Source organism: Callospermophilus lateralis, unplaced genomic scaffold (assembly GCF_048772815.1).
Source record: "Callospermophilus lateralis isolate mCalLat2 unplaced genomic scaffold, mCalLat2.hap1 Scaffold_101, whole genome shotgun sequence".
NCBI classification, from domain to species: domain Eukaryota; kingdom Metazoa; phylum Chordata; class Mammalia; order Rodentia; family Sciuridae; genus Callospermophilus; species Callospermophilus lateralis.
Genome location: NW_027510272.1, coordinates 765,177 through 772,404, shown reverse-complemented (window position 1 = coordinate 772,404; position 7,228 = coordinate 765,177). Strand labels below are relative to the sequence as shown.

Genomic DNA, 7,228 nt, shown 5'->3' with positions numbered 1-7,228 from the left:
AGTTGTTAATCACTAATGCTGATGTTGTCAAGAGACAGCATTAGTAATAGCTCCTAATCACAGATCTTGTTTACAGCTTCCTTTGTATTTTCTCTCCCTCCCACTTCCCTTTATTTTTTGAAAGTTCTCTGTGAAGTTTAATTAATGTTTATTTTTCTCCAATATTTCTAGGAATTTTGTTGCATGATGGTTTTATACAGGACATACTCTTTTAATTGACTCTATAACTTATTTTTAGTTGATAAGGAGTCCTCATTTTGGAAATATTTATCAAATTTTACACAAAACACTAAAAGAAACAATACATAAAGGAAAAAGACCTTTCTCCCATTCTCTTGGACCCTATCAGTCTTCATCTGGAGAGGCAACTGTTTTCAAATCCTTACTTGTGTCTTTTACTATTTTCCTCTTTGAGTCAAATTAATGTGGTTACATTGCCATGTTTTGATTAAATAATTGTAAAAATTGCTATTATTTCCTTTCCATTACAGATACTGCTTTGGACCTTACTATTACCCCTCCCTCAGTTGTTTGCCTCAGTTTTTTCTTTACTTTCTACTATTCAGGTTAAACTATATTTTTAGTTAAATTAATAGACAGTATATTATTCTGTCCAGGTAAATAGTACCCCATGCTAATTTCAGTACCCTATTCTGAATGTTGTTTTTTTTTCTGTCTCCTCCAGTAGCTAATTGTTGCTTGTGTTTTCCCCTCGTGGTTTCACATTACCTAACTAAACATAGTATCCAATCTGCACTATCTAGTTGAGATTAGCAACAATTAGCAACTCATAGAGTAGTTCTGTGTCATTTTATCACACGTGGAATGTCTTGTCACAATGGCTATAGTCAAGATACAGTATTCCATCATCACAAAGCTCTTTCTCCCTGTGCAACCTCTTCAGAATTCCACTCACTCCTGTCACCTTCCCACCATTCCTAACCCCTCATAAGCACTAACTGATTTTCTATCAATATAAATTTGTCATTGTGTGTTGCAAAAATGGGATCATACATAATGTGGTTTTATGTGATTAGCTTTTCAAACTAAGGATAGTGTCTTTAGATCAATCCAGGTTGGCATATGCTGGTGGGATCACTCTGCTTTACTGGTTTCCCAGCATCCACATACTTGAAAATAGCTGGTATTTCCACTTTTTCAGAGTTTTGTTCTAATAGACAGAAAGTTTTACCTTATCACTGTCTTGAGTTGCATTCTATGCTTGGTATTGCCACTATTTTAGAGCTTTGATTGTTCCAACTGGTGGTTGGTGATTTCTCATCATGGTCTTTGTTTATGTTGCCCTCCTGACTCATCAAGGTGAATATCTTTCCCTTGTGTTTGTCTGTCATCTATGAATCCTCTTCCATGAAATGTCTCTTCTGTTTTTTTGGTAATATTTAATAGGTTTTTTTTATTTTAATGTTGAATTTGGTGTATAAATTCTTTCAGTGATAAATTTGAGAATTCTTTATAGATTCTACATATAAGCCTCCGGGGACATGGAGGACAGGAGTGGGTCAGTCACCCAGGCAGGAGCGAGTGTATCATCCTTCAGGATGTCTTTCAGCTTGGTCGCCGGGACGCTGTAGACCTGGGCACCCTCAGCTGCTGGCCCCAGGCTGCTGCTGAAGGCCAAGGTGCTGTCCGTGAGGTCCAGGCTGGTACATGCCAGGTCTGCCTGGTGCTGCAGGAGGTCCTGGCTGCAGTCTTCAGTACCAGCTCTTGCTTGATGATACAGTTCACCAGATCTGGGGAGCAGAGACCTGTGGATGAAATGAGGGAGAGTCTGTGAGCCTGGGCCTGCGTCTGGAGTTCCTGGATTCTGAGTTGCAGGTGCCAGTTGGCATGCTCCAGCTTCTTCTGCCAGCTCTCCATCTCCTTATCATGCCGCTCTCACTGAACCTTCTGGAGGTAGTCCATGGATACCTTCAAGATGGTCTCCTTGTTCCAGTGCATGTCTGGATCATTTGACTTGGGAATCAAAGTACCTAGTTTTTAATTTTTTATTTTATTTTTTGAAGGCATGATTTAAAAGAGTATCATGTTTAAAAGGTTAATTATTTTCCTCATCTAAGTACATTTGCATTCAAAATTTTGATCCACATGGAAAACATGTGTATAAACTGAATAAATAAACTTTATCCTAAAGATTAGCCAGTTGTCCCAATTCTATTTGCACTATAATCAATCTTTTCTCTACTTAAAGACTATCTTTATGCATTGGGGCTCAGACAGAAAAGGAGCAACCTAAAAATGCATTTAAATAGAGGGGATTCAGAATCATGGACTAAGACAAGGGCAAAGGCAGAAAGAACATCTGGGGCTGGTTTGGGGACAGGGAACCAGGAGTGGGCTCCCCACTGGGGGTTGCATGGCTTAGGCCTGGCAGACACTGGAATTACTGAAGGGGTCACCTGGTCAGCATCAGAGACCACCTGCTCATAGGCAAGCATCAGGTCAGGTTGGCGCTGGAACTCATAGGGATGCCAGGATGATCCAGAGCTGACCGAGTTACACGGCCACTGGCAGAGGTGCCACCTCGCCAGAAGCAGGAAGAGGACCAGTTCCTTTCCCATCCCTCCAGCTCTTCAGTGGGCAAAGGAGTCAGAGAATGTGGTCTGGGGGCCCCTGAGTTGGTTCCAAGTACCTAGTTCTTTCATGCGGTCGTTTATGTTAAATTTTCTTCATTCAATCAGGTTGTGATTGTCTTTCTTCTGCCTCTCTTTGGCCAGGGCTCTTGCTTCAGTCTGTGAGCTCCCGCTTGATGTTGGGGAGATTTGCAGGACAGGAGTTGTTGATCCTGAGGCTGGGGATGAGGGCTGGTGGAGGGTTGTGGTGGCAGGCCTTGGCTGCCATAAAGGTCGATCAAGTTTCCAGAGACAGGTAACGTGTTTGCCACTTGCAAAGTGGGGTCCATCAATCCCAGGATTTCCTCATTATAACTTGATTCCAGGCTAATGATGTCTTCGATGACATCATACATTTGCAGCATGAAGCCTGTGGGTGTGCATTCATGCTGGGGCACTCGCTCTCCACCAGTTTTGCTCTTCAAACTTATATAACCCCTCTTTATCACACTTAGAGTTAAGCGTGAGCAGGGCCATGGGGCTGTTGGGCTCGCTGCTCCCCAGCACCGGTGGCATAACACGGTCACCTGGCTGGTTTGGACATGACAAGCTCAGGATTTGGTTAGCATGTTTGTTTGCTAAAGTGGTAGAAATGTACTGTTTTACCTGCTACGACTCCACTTGCTGTATGTGGTACTTGGTGGTGTTTTCAAGGTGGGTCTGCACCTTAAGGACTTCCATGGGTACCTGGGTAGCAGAGGGAAGGGTTGTGGGTGCGTTGATATTGATGGCTGGTGTCTGGCTCATGGGCACTCTCTGCTGCAGGAACTGGGGCATCTGCAGCTTTTGCTGCTGCTATCTGTGCTCCTGCTCCTGCATCTGTTCACACAAATGCTGCTGGTGTAGCAAGATGCGTGATGTCATACTGGACAAGCTTATGCAAGGCTTGGAGGTCCCAGGATGCTCCGCAGAACTGCTGCTCTTCAGGGACTGACTTTTGAGTTATTAGTAGATTTTGGGCTCTTCATGGAACTCCTCCCTGACTTTGAAATCCATCAGGATCCCTAATTTCCACTGCATGGCTCCAGCTTGGCTCCAGCTTGTCTCCAGCTTTGAGGCCCCTCGCTGCTCCAAGCCAGGGCAGAATAGGGCGCCCAGGGAGGTGGTGGCTGGTCCAGCTGCACCCTGAGCAGCTCTGCACAGCCTGCATGGTGGAGTCCGCCCCTATGAGTTTTTTATTATGAATGGATGTTGAATTTTGTCAAATAATTCATGAATCAATTGATGTGGCCAGGTAGCTTTACTTCTTCAGATTTTTAGTAGACAGATCATATTATTTTTCATATATTGAAACTTTATATACCCAGGCTAAACTGCATTTAACCATTCTCTCTCTCTCTCTCTCTCTCTCTCTCTCTCTCTCTCTCTCTCTCTATATATATATATATATATATATATATATATATATATATATATATATTTGACTAATGAGAACAACTTAAAAGAAGAATAGTTTACTTTAGGTTCATGATTTAGCGGTTCTGTTCACAGTTGGTCAACTACATTGCTCTGGGCCTGAGGTGAGGCCTAGCATCATGGCAAAAGTGTAAGGCAGAGGAAAACTGCTCTCCTCATGGCAGCCAGGAAACAGAGAGGGGACAGGTTAAAAAGCTTCAGAGAAGTTGCACCCTTCCAGGGCACACTTCCAATGAACCATCTCCTGGAGCAAATTCCCACCTACCTACCTACAGTTACCACTCAGTTGTTGATTCAAAATAGGATGAAGTGATTTAGTGGCAGCTCTCATGGTCTAATCATTCCACCTCAATATTCCTGCATCAACCTAGGAGTTTAGGGGATGCACCTCATATCCCAACAACTGAGTTCTACCCAGTTTCCCAGAAGCTCCTGTCCATTTCACAAGAAAAACATGCATTTAGTCCATTTACAAGAATCCCTATAATCTTAACAGCTCTAGAATTACCCAAAATTTTAATTCCATTATGTCATCTGAGACTCAGAAACAGACTTGAACTCCTGTAATGATCAAAAGCAAGCTACAAACATCTATTATATAGTGGCACAGGGTTAAACACTCCCTTTCCAATAAGAAAGAACAGGAGAATAGAAAGAAGAAATAGGATCAAAACAAAACCTAAATCCAGTTGGGAAATGTTTTTTTGTTTTCTGTTTTGTTTGTTTGTTTATTTGTTTTTTTCCCCCTAGCTCCATCTCTGGCAACTAGGGCTCATTGGTGAGATGTTCTCTCAGAAGGGCCTGGCCATTTGCCATGCTCATGGCCTGTCTCTTGGCCTGGTTTTCTCTACAGCCAAAAGTCTTTCTTCTTCAGACATTTTTGGCATCTCTTAATTCCCAGGATCTCCATTTTAACTTTGAATTCACCTTCACAGCTTTGTGCATTGCCCTACCAAGAATTGTAGGGATTCTGTCCCTGGTGCCCTTTGCCTGACTTGCTGGCCTTTCTCTGAAATCTTAGTGGAAGATTCCACGGGGCCTCTAACTCCAACATCATGCCTTCCTGCAGTACCAGCACCACCATGTGGATGACACCAAACTTTGCTACCAGCTCAAAACCTAGCGGGGTCTTCTGGGACATAGGCTACAGCAGCTTCTGAGTACCTGGGTGGCTGAGCATGGCGAAACATATCCTGGAAAACAACTTTCTATACATCCCTGTGTAGGATTTGATACTTCTACACACTGGTGCTTGCAGTGGGCATGGTCTGGAAAATTCCTGAGATGCCCTTAAGCCATCTTTCCTATTGTCTGTGGGCATTAGCACTTGTGACACAAGTAATCCAAATGGATTAAAGGGACTCATGGAGTGTCACAAAAGAAATTTGCAGGGACTATGTTTCTGTTTGGTACAAGTGAGCATTATTTGGGAGGAAAAGGGAAATTGGTTTATAGCCTAGAATTGTAGTCTTTGCTGCTTGAAGACTGAGTGATACTTGGCAAGCAGAAACAAAATAAATAGATATATTAACAGTAGGCTTTCTAATCTGTACATTCTTTATAAATTTCATGTGTCCATGTGAATATTCTCATTTACTAAGTGTATATGGGTGCACTCAGAAGTTGTTTGAGGATTAAAAAAAAAAGACCATTTGGGAATACATTTTCCTCTATTATGAAAAGAATATATGACAAGGCTGAAAGCACACTAGACAGAATTCAAATCCTAGGTTTTAATTAAAATTCCACAAATATATGACTTTAATAAAGTAATTATGCTACTTCTTTGTTTCCACATCCATTTTCTCCATCATGTAGGCTATTATGATAGACTTTACTCCTCATTTCTGGCTTATTTATCCTTTCTTTCATTTTCTTTCTGTATTGTCCTAGCTAAAACTCCAAGTGTGCTGTTGAATGTAAGTGGTAGGAGCAAGCATTCCTTTATTGCTGAAATAAAATTCTAAATAGTTTACCATTTTAAATGTGAAGTTTGCTGTAGATTTTATTTCTTTGTTTTGGAAACTCTCTACTAGCTTAATAGCATATATATATATATATATATATATATATATATATATATATATATATATATATATATATACCTTTATTCTATTTATTTATTTTTATGTGTTGCTGAGGATCAAACCCAGGGCCTCACACATGCTAGGTGAGCACTCTACCACTGAGCCACAACCCCCTAATAGCATTTACTTCTGCTCCCAGTTTTTGAGAGGTTTTGTCTTTAAAGAAAATTGAATTTCAAAATATTCTTTGTTTGATACCTTTCATGTTATCATACAATTTTTATTCTTTATTTTGTTAACAGTGTGAATTTTATTGTTTGATTTCCAAATATTAAAACAAAATCAAACTATTAGGGTAAAATTAGCTGAGATATGGTTGTTATTCCTTTTCACATATTGCAAGAATTGATTTGCTAAGGTTTTGTTTGTAACTTGTGCATCAAAGTAATATTGATTACAATTTTCCTTCTTTTTTTTTTGGTCTTAGTCACTCTTGCATTTTATCAAAGGTAAAATTCCTAAAAGTTTAGAAAAGGGCAGAAGGTTATTTCTTGTTTATTCTCTAGGAAAATTTGAGTAGGATTGAAAATATTTCTTCTTCAAATATTTCTAAATGTCAACTAGATTGTTCTTTGCCAGGATAGTTCTTATTATGAAGACTATTTCTATAGGACATTAAAAACTATTCTTATTTTCTATTTCTTATTCATCAACATTCATAAGTTGTGTTTTTTATTTATTTCTCATAGCATCAGAAGTATCATTCTTCATAGTGTGATCCCTTGATATTATGACAGTATAGTGTATCTTCTATGGAAATATGCTTTATATTGGTAAATTGTGTTTACATATATTAAAAAATATTTCAATACATATTTGAATATGCATTCTGATAATTAATATTGGTTGTTAACTTGACCAGATTAAGGAACATTTAGAGAGAAGATAAAGAATACTTTGGGGTATATCTGTAAAAGTGTTTCTGAGTGGGCAAGTTCTATCTTAAATGTGGGTGTCATTGTCTGATAGGCTTGGGATCCTGATGGAATGAAAAAAAGAAAATGCAGAAAAGGAGGATGCTATCTCTCTTTCACACCAGACCCTTTTTTTCAACTGTTATCAGCCATGAATATCAGACTCCAGGTTCTTCAGCCT

At 39.8% G+C, this 7,228-nt stretch overlaps 1 pseudogene; it reads right to left on the bottom strand.

Annotated features, from left to right (window-relative positions):
* Positions 1 to 1,480: 1,480 nt before the first annotated feature.
* LOC143389678 (microphthalmia-associated transcription factor pseudogene) lies at positions 1,481 to 3,650 on the bottom strand (annotated as a pseudogene).
* Positions 3,651 to 7,228: the final 3,578 nt, after the last annotated feature.